We start from the raw sequence: 20,896 nt of genomic DNA, 5'->3' as shown, positions 1-20,896 counted from the left end.
CTGAAGGAGTCTTTCCTAGCTCCCTATTTTCCTCTCTATTTTAAATAAACTATTGGTTTAGAGATCCCACTTCACTTAACTGTGACAAGGCTGAACAAGCAGGCCGTCTCCAAATTACAAATGGATTATGTCACTAAAATGTGTTTGTTGTCTGCTTTTGGTTTTGTAAATCCCTGATAGCTTTTTACGTAGAAATGATATTCCTATGGTAGTTAATGCAGGCCTCCTGTCATGATATTTGCTATGTGAGAAAGGAATGGTGGGGGATATTTCATATTTTTCCCTCTTTCATATCTCTTATCCTTTCGGTTTTTCTCTTCTGTTTTTATTCTACTTTCTCTTTGACCTTTCTGAGGCTTTTTGTCCTTTGATTCCTCCAATTTACTCTTAATCTCTTAGCTCTCTTGCATGGCTTCACTCCCTTCTCTACCAAATGTCGACCCACTTGTCCATCAACTACATACTCATCAGCAATTTCAGCTTCTTTGCCTTATGCTGCAAATGTCAAACTAGTCACCATTCCTATATCAAGTATTCTGATTTTTTTTTTTTCCCTGAGGAAGATCAGCCCTGAGCTAACATCCGTGCCAATCGTCCTCTTTTTGCTGAGGAAGACCAACCCTGAGCTAACATCTATTGCCAATCCTCCTCCTTTTTTTCCCTTTTTCTCCCCAAAGCCCCAGTAGATAGTTGTATATCATAGTTACACATCCTTCTACTTGCTGTACTTGGTACACGGCCTCAGCATGGCCGGAGAAGCGGTGCGTCATGCGTGCCCAGGATCCAAACCTGGGCCGCCAGTAGCAGAGCGCGCACACTTAACCGCTAAGCCATGGGGCCGGCCCCTATTCTGATGTTTTTATGGTCTGGATCTTCACCTGGGTATGTAACACTATTTGGTAATCTTCTTACAAGTTTTCACAATTTTCTCTAGTTCTTTTGCCTCATTTCCACTCCCATTCTTTTATTGTCACCAGGAAATTTGTAAGTTCTCCTTATAAGGAAATTAGAAACCACTAGGCGCGCATTCCTTAAACTTGCCACTAATATAAACCTTTGTCCTTATTTCCATCTCTTTCCAAGGAAAAGTTGTTCTTCCCCTAACCAAGTTTAATCCTCTCACCTATTCTTTTGTATTTTTCCCTCACCCTTCTTAAATATCTTTCTTCATCACTACTGGATGAAACTCATAATTTTCATCCACTTATTCTCCACTGGACCCCTTTTGAATGTGTATTTGAAAATTTTCTGTGTAAAAACAAAGAAATAAAACAATCCCTAAACTCACATTTTCTCCTGTTTTGTCCATCTCAGCCAAGCTTGTGAAGGATTAGCCCAATGGTAGAACAGTTTCAGAAGAAGCCAACTTCTGGGATGTGACCACAGGGATAGGAATGTACAATAGAGTGGAGGTAAATGGAACAGGACAAGAAAGATAAAGAAACCGAGAGGCTATTATGTTAGATGGGTTGCCACACTGAAGTTTGAGGTCACCTGAAATAAAGGCCCAACTTAACCAGGAGAAAAAGACTACGACCAGGCACTGAAATATTAGTAAATGAGCAAGAGCAATTACAACGTTCTTGGATGATTTACGAGGTGGATGAATAGCGGTTGGCACAAGCCTCCAAGGAGCAGGATTTTCACTCGATGGAGAAAGAGAAAGAGTGTAGATTCCAGAATGGACGTCAGAAGGATGTCAACTCTCATTCCCAGATGTGAGGTCCATGAGATGTCAGTGAAAGAGCAGAATCCAAAAGGAAGGGTTGCGGGGGAAAATAGATTTTCATGGCAGAGTCAACTTCCAGTTAAGGTAGAGAAGAGTGGGCATGTTCAATGAAGAACTCACAAATGAGGGAGAAATTGGTAACTGTGGATCAGGGTTTCCCGAAGGCACATGGAGGTGAGTACTGAGCAGTGAGGCCAGACCAAGGAAACAGGAGCCTGGAGCAGTTATGTGTATAAGAATCTAGGTTATAGATGAGCAGAAAGGCTCAGAGCTTGGGTAATGAGCAAGGACAACAGACTTGAGTAATGGCAGACTAAAATGCTCACACACTTCCAAGATTTGCCACAACAGCTTCTTATTCATTTGAGAGAGGTCAGCCATGGCTTGGGTAACTATAATTCTGAAGGGAGGGTTACTAGATGAGGAAATTCTGATGTGAGTTGATTGTGTTAGCTCTGATAACAGGCTCTGGGTGTGCGCTTCCTACACAGAGGCTCCCTCCACCATAGTTTGTGTGCTGAAGAATGAGGGTGGACATCTATGACCAGAGGTCTGGTCATAGAGGCTGAGAGAAGTTCATCATTACCCCAGGTCTTACAAATCTACAGGAGTCTCTGACCATGAGCGTTTTGTCCTAATTGACAAGTCACACAATTGAGTTGCATTACCCAGTATTCTATTTAAAAAATCCAGGAATTATGATTGCTGTGCATGCAATTATAGAAATGCTAATCATCTTTTCACCCTGTTTTTTTTCCCCAGTAGATACATAATTTTGTTTAAAATAAGCTCCATGAACTTACTTGAATCTGTTCCTGATGCATTTACTGATGGAAAACAGAATTAGGCCAACTTTATTTCTGGGTTTAATGTGCTTTCCAGATTTGTTAGGTTTAGCTGGAAGTAATCTTACTCCCTATAGTGTGAGATGTTTAAAAGTGCTTTGCTGTACCTACGGAGCAAAGCTTTTCACGGCGGCTAATCAGAAATAAGCAAAGGGATAGATTTAAAGCTGGGAAGATGGGGAATAGAAATGAAAGAGCTCTACTTAGCTAACCTGAATATAGAAATAAAATAAAGTAAACGGGAGGGGTAGCCATGTTAAAATTTCCAGTTTTCATCCAGATATCGTACATCAGGTAGACCCAGTCGCTAGTATCAAACCTGCTATAAAACATATTACAATCTCTCTCATCTGCAAATTATGTTCATGCAGAGGTTATGTGTCTTGTGATGGGAAGACTTCCAAAGGGAGAAAGTGGTTTTCCTCGTGTCAAATCTAATAAACCCAAACCAGGTAAGTCAGCTTTGCAGCCTGGAATCCTATTCGTTTGCATTAGGTTGACTTTTCTCATATATCTTTCACCAGTAATATCAGACTGTATATCCATCCTGATGATGTATAAATGGAAAATTTTCAGTGTAAAATCACATGGGAACCTCCACAAGATCATTCTGACATGCTTTTTCTCTTATTTTTTCCTGCTGTGATTTTGGAAGGCTGTACTTTTCTCCTGTTAAAGTGATTAGTGCTTTAAGTGAATGAGATCACTTACTGAAATAAAAGTCCGGCCAAGCCATATTCTCATATCGTGATCTCATACAGGCTTGGCCTAAGGAGAGGTCCCCTGAGAGATTTTGCAAAGTTGTTCATCCAATTGTTGTATGCAGCCTCTGTTCAGAAAGGAAACGTGGTTGACAAAATCTAGTAAAAAGGCCCCTGGATGCCAAAAACAATATAAACCCATGTGTGCCTTAATATAAGCTGCTATCTTGCAAAAATAATCTTCCTCTGTTGTACATGTAAAACCCATGGTGCATGAAACACTGGAATACTTATGTAATCCTCACTCTCTGCATATTAAGAGACCTAAGATCCTGAGCTCTGTATGGAGCCCTGTGCCCACAAATGGTCCATAGGGCACCTGGGACTGCTGAGACACCTCCAAGCTTCACTTGCCTTCAGAGTTTTTGAATTGCTGTTCCTCTGACACATATCTTTTGATTTTCCAATTACTGAACACTCACAACTAAGGGCAGTGGTCATTGAACATGTCTTAAATTCTAAGTAGTTAAGTTAAGTTTTGAACTTAAGTAGTTCAAAAATGATCAGGAAAATGTGAGATAAAGTAAAGTAATGATTCTTGGCTTTCTGCAGGATTAATCTTGAAAATACTGCAAAGGAGTACTCACCATTTCACTGAGTTCTCTCTCTTGGTTCTCCTCCCTTTCCTTCCTTGTCAGAGCCTTCTTACTTCTCTAACTCTCCTCTCCATCCACTTTCCTGTATCCTCACTTGTTTCCCCAAATCCTTCTTCTCCAAAAAAAAAAAGGACTTCATTTTGCTTACAAATATATATTTGTTTGTATTGAGGTAAACTTTACATGAAGTGAAATGCATCAATTTTAAGTGCACAATTTGAAACATTTTAATAAATGAACACACCCTTGTAATCACCATCTTCATCAGGGCAAAGAATATTTCCAACATTCAAGAAAGTTGCCCAATTTTCTCCTGTCATCAGTTCTACCCTCTATTGGAAAACTTCTCTGATTTCCATTGTCATAGACTAGTTTTGCCTGTTTTCAAACTTCTAGTGGAATGGAATCATATAGTATATGCTCATTTTTTTTTTTTTGGAAGATTAGCTCTGAGCTAACATCTGTTGCCAATCATCCTCTTTTTGTTGAGGAAGATTAGTCCTGGGCTAACATCAGTGCCCATCTTCCTCTACTTTATATGTGGGACGCCAGCCACAGCATGGCTTGATAAGTGGTGAATAGGTCTGCACCCAGGATCTGAACTTGTGAACCCGGGCTGCCAAAGCAGAGTGCATGAATGTAACCACTATGCAACCAGGCTGACCCCAGTATACACTCTTTTTTTCTGGCTTCTTTCAATTCACATAGTGATTTTGAGATTCATCCATGTTGTTACATGTGCACAAGTAGTTGATTCTTTATTACTGTTGTGTAGTACTCCATGGTATGTGTATCTCATGATTTGTTTATTATTCTCCTGTTGATGAATATTTGGGTTGTTTCTAGTTTTTGATATTATGAATAAAGGTGCTATGCAAAAAGTCCTGTACAAGTCCTTTGGGGGACAGGTTTTCATTTCTCTTGGGAAAACACTGGGGGATGGAATTGATAGATATGTTTAACTTTATAAGAAACTGCCAAATAGTTTTCCAAACTGGTTGTACCTTTTTACACATCAGATAGAAATCTGTGAGATTTCCAATTGTTCCGGACCGTGACTAATATTTGATCTTTTTAATCTACCTGTTCTAGTGGATGTGAAATGGTATCATATTCTGATTTCAATTCTCCTGAAAATTAATGATGTTGAGCACTTTTTCCTGTGCTTATTGGCCATTTGTATACCTTCTCTTGTGAAGTGACTGCCTTTTGCCCATATTTGTTGGAGAAGAGGGGTTGTTTCTCTTTTTTATTGATTTGTTGATGTTTTGTATATTCAAGTTCTTTCTTAAATATATGTATTTCAAATATGTTGTCTCATTTTATGGCCAGCATTTTTGATTTCTTAAATGGTGTCTTTCAACGAACAGAAGTTTTTATTTTTCATTAAGTCCAACTTTCCAATGTTTTATTTTATGCTCAGTAATTTTTGTGTCCTCTCTAAGAAATCTTTGCCTACAAGGTCATTAAGATATTCTTTGACGTTTTCTTCTGACATTATATAGTTTCTGCTTTTACTTTCCTATAATACACCCCAAATTAATTTTTGTGTGTTTTATGATAAAGATGCCAGATTCATTTTTTAGCGAGTCATTTTAATCCAGTTGTTATAGAGCAATTTTTAAAAAATCTGTATGTTTCTCATTGAATTGACTTAGTGCCTTTGTGAAAAACTAATTGACATATATGCCAGGGCCTAATATTGAGCTCTCTACTCTGTTTCATTGGTCATTTTGCCTGTCTCTACATCAACATCATACTCTCTTGATTATAAGACTAGCTTAAGAATATCATGATAGCAAGTCTTAAAATCAGATAACGTGTCCTTCAATAATGTTCTTCAAGATTGCTTTTGCTATTCCAAATCTTTTGCTTTTTCATATAAATGTTATAATTATCCTGTCTATTTTTATGAAAAAAGCAGTTGGGATTTGATTTGGATTGCATTAGATTTATAGATCAATTTGGGGAGAATTCACACATTAAAAAGTGCATCAGCAAATGTTTTTTGTAAAGGACAAGATAGTAAATATTTTACACTTTGTGGGTGGGCCATACCATTGCAACAAATCCACTTTATCATTGGAGTATGAAGGCCGTTGTAGAAAATACATACATGAATGGCCATGGTTGTGTTCTTTATTAGAATTTATAAAGTTAGTTTTATTAACTTTATTTACCAAAATAAGCAATGAGCTGGGGATCCTGCAGGCCATAGTTTGCCTTGATTAAAAGATTGAGTCTTCCAATCTATGGACAATCTGTGGAGTATATTGAGTCTTCCAATATTCTGATATGGAGTATATCTCTCCATTTATTTAGGTATTCTTTACTTATTCACTGCAGTGTCTTGTACTTTTCATTAATTTATTCCTTGGTTCTTTGTATCTGATGTTATGGTAAATGGAACATTAAGTTTTTATTTTCCAGTTATTGGTTTCTGGTCTATAGTAACATAATTAATTTCAGTATATTGATCTTATATCCTAAGAATTTGCTAAATAAAATGACATGTTTAGCAATTATTTTGACAATTCCTTATGATATTCTACGTAAACAACTATGTTGTCATGTTTCCCTTTCCAATCATTATGCCATTTATTGTCCCTTTCCCCCATTGCACTGGCTATGACTTCCAGTACAATGTTGGATAAAATCAGTGAGTGAGTACATACTAGCATTGTTCTTGATACTAGGGGGAAACATCCAATATTTTATTATTAATTTTAATTTTAGCTGTAGGTTTATGTAGATGCCCTTTATCATACAAAAGTTTCCTTCAAAAGCTTGCTGAGAAATTTTATCATAAATGGATGTTGAATAATGTCAGATGTTTGTTTCTACATCTATTGAGATGTTCATATGGAATTTATATTTTATTCTATGAATATGGTGAATTGCAGTGATTGATATTTTAGTAGTTTTATTGAGGTACAACTGACATATAATAAGCCACACAGAGTAATTGTGGCGTTACAGAACAGATTAGGGAGAATTCTCTTCTCTCCAATATTCTAGAAATGTTGTGAAGAACTGGTATAATTTTTTTCTTGAAAATAACAGAAATTATCTTTTTAAAAATTTCACTAATGAAGTCATCTGTGCCTGCAGATTTCTTTGTGGAAAGGTTTTTAACTACAAATCTGATTTTATTTATAGATATAAGGCTATACAGATTATCTATTTATTCTAGAGTAAGCTTTGGTAGGTTATATGTCTTTGAAGGAATTTGTCCATTTCGCCTAAGTTGTCTAACTTATTGGCAAAAAAATGTTCATAATATTCCTTTATTATCCTTTTAAATCTGTGGTATCTTTAGTGATGTCACTTCTCTTGTGAACGATATTGTTAGTTTTTGTCCAACCCTTTTTTTCTGACCAGATTGACTAGAGGCAAATCAATTTTATTGATCTCAAACAACCAGTTTTAGATTTTGTCAATTTCCTCTATTTTGTATTTTTTCTCTCAGTTTCAGCTAGTTTTACTCATAATTGTTATTTCCTTTCTTCTGCTTACTTTTGGTTTTATTTGTTCTTTTTTTTTTCTAGATTCTGATGTTAGAAGCTGAGATCGTTGATATGAAACTTTTCCTTTTGCTTATGCAGGCATTGAGAACTATAAATTTTCCTCTAAGTACTGCCTCCTTCACTCCATAAATTTGTTTGTGTTGTGCTTTCATTTGCATTTGGTTCAAAAAAAACCTATCAAATTTCCTCTTTGATTTTGATCCATGGGTTATCTAAAAGTATGTGATTTAGTTTCCAAATATTTGGGAATGATTTCTAATCTAATTCCGTTGTGGACAGAGAAAATATTTTTACTAACTCAGTTTTTTAAAAATTTATTAAGACTAATTTTATGGTACAGAATATGATCTATCTTGGTAAATGTTTTGTTTACACATAAAAAAAGTATGTACTCTGCTGTTGTGTGCATTGTTCTGTAACTGTCAATTAGGTCAAGTTTCTTTCCTTTTTGACGCTCTCTGACTTTTTGTTCCTTTGTTCTAACAGTTATTGGGGAATTGGGGCTGAAACTCTGACTGGAATTGTAGATTTGTGTATTTCTTCTACAATTTTCTCAGTTTTTGCCTCTTGTATTTGAAGTATTGTTGTTATGTACATACATGTTGGGATTGTTATGTCTTCTTGATTTGACTTCTTTATAATTATGAAATTACCCCATTATTACTCATAATACTTTTTGCTCTAAAATTTACTTCGCCTGATATTTTTTATTTAGCCTCTGCAGTTTTATTTGGATCAAAATTAGCATAGTATATTTTATTTTGGTACTTTATCTTTAACTCACTAGTATCTTTATATTTGAAGTAGTTTTCTTGTAGATGGCTAATAGTCAGGTCTTATTTTCTATATCCAGTTTGACAATGTCTGCCTTTAATTACAGTGTTTAGATGAAATCATTTGACATGATAATTGACATGGTTGGGTTTAAATCTTGCATCATGTTATTATTATTATTATTTTTTACTTTTTCTATTTTTCTGCTTTTTTGGAATTTTTGGAATGAGTATTAATTATGATTCCATTTTTTTCTCTTTTTGCTGATGTATTAGCTATAACTGTTTGTTTTATTTTTGTGTTTGCTCTAGAGCTTATAGCATACATCTTTCATTTATCACAGTCTACCTTAAAGTGATATTCTGCCACTTCACGCATAACATGAGAAACAGCAGTATATTTGAATGTCTTCTCTCTTAGATTTTGTGTTATTGTTATCATACATTCTACTTCTCCATATATTATCAATTCCATAATTTATTGTTATTACTTTTCAGACCTGCACTGCAAGAAATATTGAAGAAAATTTTCCAAGTAGAAGAAAAATTATACGAGATGGAAATTTGAATCTACACAAAAAAGAAAGAGTAACAAAAATAGCAAATACAATGGTAGATAGAAAAGAAATTTTTCTCACTTTTAGAAATCTTTAAAAGACCAGGGAAGTTTAAAACAAAACAATAACACACAGTGAATAGTGGGTTAATGGATATATTTCAATTTAAGGTAACCATACTATATGAAAAGTAGTGTAACATTATTTGCAGATTGACCATGAAAATTTAAAGATTTATATTGTAAACTCTAGAACAACTGGAAAAATAAAAACACAGAAGTATAACTAAAAAGACAATGGGTAAGAAAGACATGTAACCATATACTATGTCAATGCAAAAGTAGGCAAAAAATGAAAAAGGAACAATATGCAGACAGGACAAATAGAAAACAAATAGCAAAAAAGAATATGTAAAGTGAGTATAGTGATATCTACTTTAAGGGTAAATTATATAAACAATGCAATTAGAAATCAGATTGTATATTAAATAAAGTGAGATCTTTATATGTCTGATGTGCAAAAAGCACATGAGAAATATTATGTAGGATAAAGCAAGAGATTTATAATCATAAAGTAGTTAATTCATCAAAAAGATGTAACAATTCTAAGTAGGTATGCACTAACAACAGACCTTCAAAATACACGGAGCCAAAACTGACAGAACTGAAGAAAAATCTATATTTATTTTTAAAGTTATTAACATTCAGCTTGCAGTAATTGATAGAAAAAGTTGACAGAAAATCAGTAAAATTGTAGAAGACTGGAACAACACATTAATGAAATTGATATAATTGATATTTTTAACGTACTCTACTCATCAATAGCTGAAGACAAATTATTAAGTGGCCACAGAGTATTGACAATCATAGATTATGTTTTAGGTGATAAGTCTCAAAACTTTAAGATATTTGAAAACATAAATCATATATTTTTCGACCAAAATAAAATTAAAGCAGTAATCCATAACAGGAAAATATTTGGAAAATTCCCAAATGTTTAAAAATTAAATAATGCATTTACAAAAACCAATAGGTCCTATGAAAAATAACATGAAAAATTAGAAACTATTTTGAACCAAATGAAAATTAAAACATAACATTAAAATTTAGGGTGTGTATCTAAAGTAGACTTATGGGATGGAAGTTCTTAAGTCTATATTCTAAGTTTCTGCCTAAGAACATGGGAAAAGAAGAGCAAATTGACACAAAAGAAGAGGAAAGAAAGAAATAACAAAGAGAACAAATCAATGAAATAGAAAACAGAGAAACAGTAGAGAAAAATCAATGAAACCAAAACCTGGTTGTATGTCAAGATCAACAAAAATAATAAAAATTTTCACAACTCTGATCAGGAAAAAGAGAGCGAATACAGTGTACAAATTACCAATATGAGTAATGAAAAAATGGGAATTGCTAGAGATTCCATTGACATTATAGGATAATTAGGGAATTTTATAGTCAATTTCATGCCAAAATATTTTACAACTTAAATGAATGAAACAAATTCCTTGAAAGACACAAACTATCAAAACTCATTCAGGGTGAAATAGAGAACCTTGACTAGCTCTATATCTATTAAAGAAATTAAATGTATAGCTAAAGATATTTCCCCAAAAGAAATTCCAGGCTTAGATGACATTAGTGGTAATTTCTTCCAAACTTAAAGAGGAAATAATACCAATTTTACAGAAAATTTTCCAGAAAAATAAATAAAGAGAAAACCTTGTCCATCTGTGAAATTTAATAAGACCTGCATTTTGATGATTCAAGGACAAAACGACATAACAGAAAATCACAAGTAATATCACTAATGAAAATAGATGTAATCATCCTTTAAAGTATTAAGCAAACTGAGTTATGTAATACAGAAACAGAAGCCTATATCATGAGCAAGTGCAGTTTATCCCAGAGATATAGGTTAATTTTTAAATATCAATCAACGTAATTCACCATATTAACAAACTCAAAAAGAAAAGGATGAAGTAAAAACACTTGACAAAATTAATTCTTATTCCTGATAAAAACTCTCACTAAACTAGGAATAAAACAGAACTTCTTCAGCCTTAAAGCTGACATCATACTTAATGGTGAAAGAGTGAATAATTTTCCCTTAATATCAGAAACAAGGCATGGCTGTCAACTCGCACCGCTTTTACTTAACCTTATGCTTAAGGTCCTAGATGATACAATAAGGAAAGAAAAATGGTATGTAGAGTTACAGGGAGAAGAAAAAATTATTCACAAATGACTTAAGCGCCTGTGTAAAAAATCCTACAGAATCTACAAAAAAAAAAATCTCCAAGAAATGTGAATTTAGTGAGGTCTCAGGATACAAGGTGAATGTAGAAAATCAATTGTATTTGTATATATTACAGATGAAACATTGGAAATTAAAACATAAAACCCAAATTATTTGTAATAACATAAAAGATATGAAATACTTGGGGTACATTTTTTAAATATGTGCAAGATCTGTAACTAAAAACTACAAAACATTACTGAGAGAAATCAAGAAGACCTAAATAAATGTAGAGATATACTATATTTATAGAGCAAAAGGCTAAATATTGATACAATATAAATGATTTAAATTGGTCTATAGATTCAATACAATCTCCATCAAAATACTGGCTGTCTTTTTTTTTTTTTTGGAGAAACTGACAAGCTGATTCTAAAATTTACAGGAAAAAAAATCAAAGGACTTTGAATAAGAACATAGTTGAAGGACTTACCTGATTGCAAGACTGATTACAGAGATACAATTATCATGAAAGTGTAGTGTTAGTTTAAGTATAGACACATAGACTAAGGGAACTGAATAGAGAGATCAGAAGGAGACCTACACCCATGTAGTATTGATATTCAACAAAATGCCAAGGTAGTTTAATAGAGAGTATACAGTCTTTCCAACACATGGTGCTAGAATAATTGGACATCCAAATGCAAAAAATAATAATAATCAAAAAACAAAACAAACAAAAACTCAAACCTTACCTCATACATACACATATTACTTCTAATTGGATCGTAGACTTAAATGTAAGAGCTGAAACTATGAAAGTTATAACATTAACTTAGGGGAAAAATCTTCACAAATTTACATAATGTAATATTAATTTAAAAGAACACTAACCATAAAAAAGGAAATTGCAAAAATGAACTTTATTGAACTTTATTAAGAATATAAAAAGACAAGCCACAGACTAGGAGAAAATATTGGCAAAACATATATCTGATAAAGAACTCATATCCAGAGTATATAAAGAACACTTATAAATTAATAATAATAAGAAAAACCCAATTTATAAAGTGAGCCAAAAATTTGAACAGACATTTCTCATAAAAAGATACACAATGGCCAATGAGCACATGAAAAGATACACAGCATCACTAGTTACTAGGAAAACTCAAATTAAAACCACAATGAGATACCACTACATACCTATAAGAAGAGCTAAAATTAAAAAATCTGACTACATCAAGAATTGTAGAACAATTAGAATCATTGTATATTGCTGATGGGAATGCAAATTATGTAAATCACTTTGGAAAACACTTGAGTAGTTTCATATAAAGTTATACATACACTTAGCACAGGACTCAATAGTCCCACACGTAAGTATTTACCCAAGAGATATGAAATATATGTTTACATAAAGACTTGCAGGCTAATTTTCATAGCAGCTTTATTCATAATAATCAAAATTGGAAACAACCCAAATGACCATCAACAGTTGACTGGATAAACAAACTATGGTATACTGGAATACTATTCAGCAATAAAAAGCAATAGCTACTGATGCTATGCAACCAAGTGGATGCATCTTGAAAACATTATGCTAAGAGAAAGAAGCCAGACACAGAGATCACACAGTCAACTATTCTATTGAATGAAATTCTAGAAAATGCAAAACTATAGTGACAGAAAGTACACACGTTTGCAAGTGGCTGAGAGTGGGAGTAGCAGATTGACTCCAAAGGGGCATACAGGTACCTGTTGGGGTGATGAAAATATTCTGTATCATTATTCTGGTGTTTGTTACTTGATTATATGCATTTCTCCAAACTCATTTAATTGTACCCTTAAGATTGGTGAATTTTATTTATATAAATCATACTTCAATAATGCTGATTAAAAATAATACAGTTCCAAAATTGTAGAAGAAATAGCCTAAGGTATTAATTGGCAAAACAGCAACGCAAAGAATAAAGAAAAGAGAATTGATGTAGAGCAGATCCAAAACCTGAATAGTCTCTCCAGAGATCAATGACTTAGACTGGCCTCAAGAACTACCTATTTTAAAGCTATGTGAATTCTAATGGGAGATCTCTATTAGAAATTCACATGAGGGTTGTGTGTGCGCAAAAGTGTCTGGGGCTGGAGGATTCGGATAGAAAGACTCAGATATCTAGGGAGCCAATGGAGAGAGGATGAATTGGACCCTTAACCTAGAAGAGGCAGTGGCAAGGGGCTGGCCACGTTGGCTCCCGGAAGGGCTGGCCAGTTTTGCAGCATTGCTTTGAAAGCCCTTTGCTTTCCAGTGTTCCTTGTTTACATGCAGTTATCCATCGCTCCCCCAAGTAAGTTACCCAGTGTGTAAGCACCTTTCCTCAGGAATGGGGGGGTGCAGATTTGCTACTAACATGCAAAGTATTTCATTTAGCAATGGCTTTCAGTAGGCTCTTTTAAAGCTCTCCTACTGCTATAGTAATAGATGGGATCTATAAATTGTTTGCTAACAGTCGTTGTTTGCACTAAATACAATCAAATGGCAACATACCTCTAAAGTAAACAAGTGAATTTTTATTCTGTTCAATTTTCTCCAAAGGAAATTAATCTTACCGCTGTTTCTTGCTGCAAGTTATCTGGAAATGACATTTTCTTCAACCTGCCTGGAGGCTTTCTGAGAACTCCCGAGTCCCTTTGTATTCCTTGTCTGTTCCTTGCCTCCTTAGCAGGCAGCAAATTATCACAGTCGGGACAATTACACAAAAAAGACTTTGTCTCCACACTTTACCTTACAGCAGTCCGTACTTGCTCCATGATTCAGTCCATCCCTTCTTTGCTCCTAAAAACAATGGGTGGTCATTATTTTACTTCAAAACTCTGGACCCAGAGGATAAACAGAAGTGGGGAGGGTGTGGTAATGAAATAACAGGGCTGGTTTGGGGAATGTTTGTTGATTTTTCCATTGTACTGTGACCTACTCAGTCACATTCATTTGCCAGATCAATCACAGAGGCAAGTGGTGGGACGGTTTAAGAATTGTTGAAAGCAGTTGAGATACAAAATGACTGATGTCAGTCTTATTTTTTCCAATTCCACAGCAAAAAGCAGGATCCAGTTCTGGCTTGGTGTGGCAACTTAGGATTCATACATATTTGCATTTCATTTCATTCCTATTTCCCACAAACACTTCCTAATTTCTCCAGACTAGATTATGTCCTCCATCAACACCTGTCTTCTCCCACCATAAAACTGAACAGATGAACAACAAAAATAGAAACATCCCTTCCTAGTAAACGGAAAAAAATATATTTTTTCAATTTATGAATCAATATATTTCACATGTAGTTGAATCTAGCTAGTCGTATCAGAGGGGATTAGAGTGGGGCATGTTGAGATATATATTTGTGTGACAGAATATTTATCTGAACACATAAGTACCTTCAGGTAACTGTTATCTTCTGCAACTTGTGTGTCCCCAGTGATGTATGCAAAAGAAAAAAAAAGAAGCAAAAACAGAAAATAAAAACCAACAAAAAACATTTATCGTGATCTAAAACTGATTAATAATATTTACTTCTCTTCAAAAACCTAGAAGGTCTTACATGGCCAATGGGAGGTTTCTTGCTCTGTTGTAACTCAGAATGACATTTGAAATCTTCTGTAAGCTTCCAGGCAAAACAATCAATATTTGGGGGAAAAAAATTTCTGCTGATGAAATCATAGAGTCATTGAATTTTGTAGTATTTAGGGACTATGGAGAACAAGTTCAACCCTAGAAAACTGAGATGCACAGAATTTTAATGGATTTGCCCTTGAGCTTATAGCTTGTGTCAGAGTTGGGAAAAAATTCTACAAATTTTATTCTCAGTACAATGCTTGTCCCACTGCACCAACAGTGGAGAGTATGGCAATAAAAACACTGGCTACATGTATTAATAAAAAATATATAGTAGAAGTATTCTCTACTGTAGCTAGTCAGAGAGCTTTGTGAAAAGCAACCTGTTTCCAACATGGGCATTGAAAATAAACCCAAACAGGGATGCTTCATTTATTCCCAATCCCCATCAGTAAGAAAGTAGTCTAACTCAAAATATCAGTAATAAAATAATTTGTCTGATATTCACTGGATTTTCATCCCACGCCAAATCTTCTTTTTTGGTTCAAGTAGGTCCCTAGAGTCTTTCATCTTCCTTTCACTTTCTTGTCATAACCTAAAGAATTTAAATGGGATGTTTGTCCCAGATTCAACAAATACTTATGAGGCACGTAGCATGTAACCTGCCTCTTGCGAAGTGCTGACTGCACAGCACTGAACAAACTAGAATTTATCCCTGCCCTCACGTTGCTTACAATCAAGCTTTCCAGGAACACCAGTGGACAATACAATAAGTTCTGGGGGCCCCATCTCCAGTGATTCTGATTGAATAAGTCTAGTTAGGCCCAGGAATCTGCATTTTAACACATATCCTAGGTGATTTTTAAGTAAGTTTTCAAAGGCCATGCTTGAAGAAGCACGGGTTTTGCCACCTGCTCAGACAGCTTGGGCATATGGGTCTTGAGAGCCATGACGTGTATTAGTCTGCTAGGGTTGCCTAACAAAATACCATAGACTGGCTGGCTTAAACAACAGAAAATTATTTCCCGCATTTCTGGAGGTTAGAAGTCGGAAATCAAGGTGCCAGTATGGTCAGTTTCTGGTGAAGCCCCCCTTCCTGGCTTGTAGATGGCCACCTTCTCACTAGGTGCTCATATGGCCTTTCCTGGGTGCAAACACACAGAAAGAGTGACAAAGCTGTCTGGTGTCTCTTCTTATAAAAACACTAATCCCATTGGACCAGGGCTCCACCCTCATGACCTCTTCTAACAGTAATTACCTCCCAAAGGCCCTGTCTCCAAATAACATCACATTTGGGGTTAGGGATTCAACATATGAATTTTAGGGGGACAGAATTCAGTCCATTTCAGCATCTTTAGCACATCCACTCATTGTCCCACTGACCCTCATTATTATAGAACTTGATTCTATAATAAAATCGGATTTTGATTCTTGCCTGCTTGCCAGTGTTTATGAGAGAGAGAGAAGGCGCTGGACTTGATCTTCCCAGAGGTGCTTTTTATTTCCTACATGGCTCTCTATGCTAAATGAAAGGAAAAGGTGTGGGTAATTACAGGCTATTGCAATACAGTTTTTCAGGTAGCCATCATATAAGAGAGTCATGGACATTTTTCATTCCTTTCAATCCCAACATATGGCAGCTAAGTTCATTGCAAGCCAGACACTTTGATACAAATATTAAATATTTAAAAACATACTGGTTTCAAATTTTAGCCCAATTTGCTTTTCATTCCCTCACAAATTGTCAGGCATGTAAAGAAATTATACAATTGTACTCAGGCATGTAAAGAAATTATACAATTTTGTCTCAAAGAAAAAATTGAAAGGGAGAAAGTATAACAGAACTGATCCCAAATAATATTATGGGTCTTTACAGATAAGCACATAATGACCAGAAGGCAGACAATTATTCCTAAGAAACAGATAAAAAAAATGTTGTTAATACCTCTTACAATTAGGGTGAATATATCCTAGTTTTCCCATCTTGGCAAAATTATTAATAGTGCCTCTTATCAATTTTCAAAAATGTTCTGGTTTGGACAATAAATTACATGATCACTGTATTTATGATTAAGAACATCTGAAGCTTGGAAAATCTAGGAATTTCAAAATATATCTAACTAAACAGCAAAATACATCCCCTAGTATGAATTTTGTCATTTTTAATACATATTGGAAAAATAATTGTCCTGAAATTCAGAATACAACCTCAATTGTTTTTCCCCATATCTCACTGGATGAAGCTATAACACATCCTATGGTAATCATGCTTTGAAAATATGTGCCAAGTCAAATGTAGGGCATTGAAATAGTGATAAGTCACAGGATAACTATGGAAAACACTCTGGACACTCTGCATTTCTGCTCAGGGAACCTAGATTCTGGTCTAGACTCTACTATAAACTAACTTTGTGGCTTTGGGTCATTCATTTAAACTTTCTAAACACAAATTTCCTGATATGTAAAAAGAGTCTAAAAATATTTTCCCTGCACATTTCACAGAATTTACAGGGTCAAATAAGAAAATACATGCATGTTATTATTGTCATTCTATTCCATTTAAAACAGGCCTGAATGGCACCTTAACTGAGAAAATGGACAGCTGTGAAGTGCATGAGATTCAGAATCTGATTTGGCTGCCAGAGGTCCTGGCTTACCTGGTGTCTTACCTTGAGAAATTTATTTAACCTGCTTAGTTCTTAGTTTGTTCATGTGCAAGATAAGGATAATAACTCTATTAAATTTACTTTCTCATGCTTGTGAGATAATGCAAAATATCTCACATATAAATACTAGCTTTGGTACTCCAGAGCAAAGCTGCCATGATGATGGTTTCTTGTGATATAAAATAGGTGGTAGAACACTCAGCCCTTCTACAAGTCTGAAATGGTCTACACACATATGAGAGACTCAACAAAATGGTCGGGGAGGAGGTGAATCCAAATTATTTTGCAAACAAAAGACTGACAAACTCCATAGGTTCTATATATTAGTAAGTTGGGTTGCTAATCAGTTCCTTTGACTCCTCTATATCTTATTATAGCCTATATCTTATTATACTGAAAATCAGTTTGTAATATGTTTAAACAGAGTTGTTAACTATGAAGAAAACTTGATACAAAAATAGTCAGCAAAGGGCCAGCCCAGTGATGTAGTGGTTAAGTTCGTACACTCCGCTTCGGCGGCCTGGGGTTCATGGGTTCGGATCCCGAGCACGGACCCAGACACTGCTCATCAAAGCCAAGCTGTGGTGGCATCCCACGTACAAAACAGAGGAATATTGGCACAGATGTTAGCTCAGGGACAATCTTACTTATGCAATAGTCACCAAAAAGGAAAAAGGAGAGCATTAATGATTATAGAATTTTATTGAGTAGACTGCAGTAGATGGAAGGAGACCTAGATATGATCCTCAGAGATTTAGTGTGATCGGGAGAAAAATAAAGTAGCAGGTGGCTGTGCTGCAGCATGATATTCAAAAGTTGTCACTAGGGTAGAGATTGATAACTCCAGCTGAAAACCTAATAAAGCTCAACCACAGTTATCTTGTTTAGCCTGTTTCTTCCCTTAGAACACAGAAGCTTCACAACATTTTTCATAGACAGGAAGTGATTGCAGATTTTCACACATTTCAGAATAAGGTCAATTGTGAGAGAATTGAAGGAAGGAGGAACAAAATACAAAGACTTGTTGCCCCATCAAATATCTCCAAAAATGTAACTTTTGTTTTGTAGCTTCTTCTTTTATTAACTTTGTTCCAGCTCTTTGTTAAACAAGATTTTACAAGTTTTGTATCTTATATGTTAAACATTGGATCTTTGATAATTTACTTTTTATGATCTGGACATAGAGAGGAGAAAGATATTAGAGGGGGATATAATTCAGTTTTTACCTGACTGGACTGAAAGTTGTTCTGAGTGTATTTCTAAATTGACAGTTTATTAATCAACATTGGCAATTTTAATTGAGGTTCTCTCACTATTTTGCCTTCTTGAATATTACCTATATTGATATATCCTCTAAGATGGGCATAAAAATGAGAGGAAACTCAACCGGAAAAGAAAAAACATAATTAAGGGGGAAAAAATCACCCTCAAGTGTAAAACCTTATAAATTGTGAAAAGATTACTAGTAATCAAAATGTCTGACTCTCTCTTTATGCAAATATTATTGAAAATCATGCATATGCAAATAAAGATGCTTCTTTATGACAGAGATTAAAGACATACAGTACAGTGATTAGTATTCTTTGTATACATTCAAATACAGCAAGATTGATATGCAAGCAAAATGAATTACAATCAGGAATAACACTCTATTATTATCATATCACTCAAAAGCAGTACCAAGTAGGCAATATAGCATTCAGAGAAATGTGGGACTGTGGAAAGGCATTAGAAAGACATGGAAGATTTATTTTCTAGGAACGTGATTTTATATCACTCAGGATTTAAAAATCTATAGGCAACAAACAAAATAAAACACAATAGAAATTATATACCAGCATAATTATTTATGAAACAAAAACAGTCTTACATACATTTGCGGGCCTTGGGCAAGACTGATCGTTTTAGGTCTTAGATCTTGAATATCAATGCTAAACTATTTATAAAAATTTTCATTGCAGGAGAAAACTGTCTATTATTTTAGGGGGAAAAAAGCCATTAAATCCAAATTAGATATTCAACTTGGAAGCTGTTTGGGGGAACCTACTCTTTCTTTAGGGCAATGATGTTTAAGAAAACGTTGTGCATATCTGTTAAGAAGGAACATTTACCCAAAAGCTTTCAGAGTCACAACTTATATCACATGCAAAGGTAAACATAAAATATAATCATGTAGTATTTCCTTTTGAAGAGTGAACCACAACAGCAACTAAGGTAATAATAATAATCTATAACTATGGCTTAATAAAGTATCTTATTCTTATATGGTTAACTTAGCATTTTGCTTAGAAAGAATAAATATGATATTCTTGAAATGCACTTCTTTTAAAACGGCATACTGTTGAAAGTAGATTGGTGTAGTTCAAATCCACTGTGAAATAATTTAAAATCACCAAGCCTCCCCATAACTAATTCTAAATGGTGCTTGAGTTAAGTAGTTGACAAATCTTTGCTACCTGAACTAATCTCTAGTTTATCTCTGACTTGGGATTTGAAAATGTTGGAAGTGCCACATGAAAAGGTAAGAGTGCAATAAGAATTGTGTTCTTCATCCTCAACCATTTTCTAGAATTGTCAAAAAAAAAAAATAGCATTCCAAATAACTAATATATGATCTTAGAAGACAGGTAATAAAGACAGAAAGAAGGCAGACTATAGATGTTTAATAGAGTAGAATAAGTCAGTATCTTAAATAAAAAATATACTGCTGAGTACACAGGCTTTTAAATTCTGCATTGTCTCTGGAGTAATTTCATATTGGGACCTGCCCAATCTGGTCCACAGGATTGATTATTGCCATTTTTATTTTGATATCTCTTCAGAAAGGCAATATATTTCCTTTCCAAATACTTGAAATAATCAGTACTTAACTTCCTACTTGTATAATGATAATGATGATGATGATGATGACGATGATGATGATGATAGTAACAACACCAATAACATAGTCATATAGAGCTACATAATTTTCATGAATTATCTTATATGATCTTCACAACAACACTGAAAAGGACATGGCAGATTTTACCGTTAACCTTAGTTATCTAGGCAGAAAGCTGAGATAAATGACTCATAAGGTTACATGCCAAGGCCACATGGGTGAGGTGAGTGATTGCAACCTGGGCATTAAAACTCCACATCCAGTACTCTTTGGTAAATGCCATACAGCCTCTCTCTTTCTGCCTCAAGCTAAAACAGACACTTCCTTAGTCTTAAACTTTGTGTAAAAATAGAGCAATTGATACTTAGAATGGAAGATATCAGCTAATATTTCCCATATTATGTTTCAGGTTGTAATCTGTATCAAAACTGAAATTTGTTTGCACTTATAAGGAAAGATTCTATTTTTATGAGGACCATTAGCAAATGATTGTTTTTTGCCACATTAATGTTGGATTTCACACTAAAGGTAAAAGTCACCTCCTTAGTGTGAGATCTGAAATCAAATTATATATCTTTACTAAAATACAAGTTATATATCTTTACTAAAATATGAGCTTTATTTTTTTTCTCTGGTTGACAACGGGACTGTCCAGTTTATTTAATTTACTTTAATTAATTTTTTCCCAGCTTTATTGAAGTATAGTTAACAAATAA

This window comes from Diceros bicornis, chromosome 14 (assembly GCF_020826845.1).
Source record: "Diceros bicornis minor isolate mBicDic1 chromosome 14, mDicBic1.mat.cur, whole genome shotgun sequence".
In the NCBI taxonomy this organism is placed as follows: Eukaryota; Metazoa; Chordata; class Mammalia; order Perissodactyla; family Rhinocerotidae; genus Diceros; species Diceros bicornis.
The sequence above is the reverse complement of the archived record's forward strand: the minus strand, read 5'-3'. Positions refer to the sequence as shown.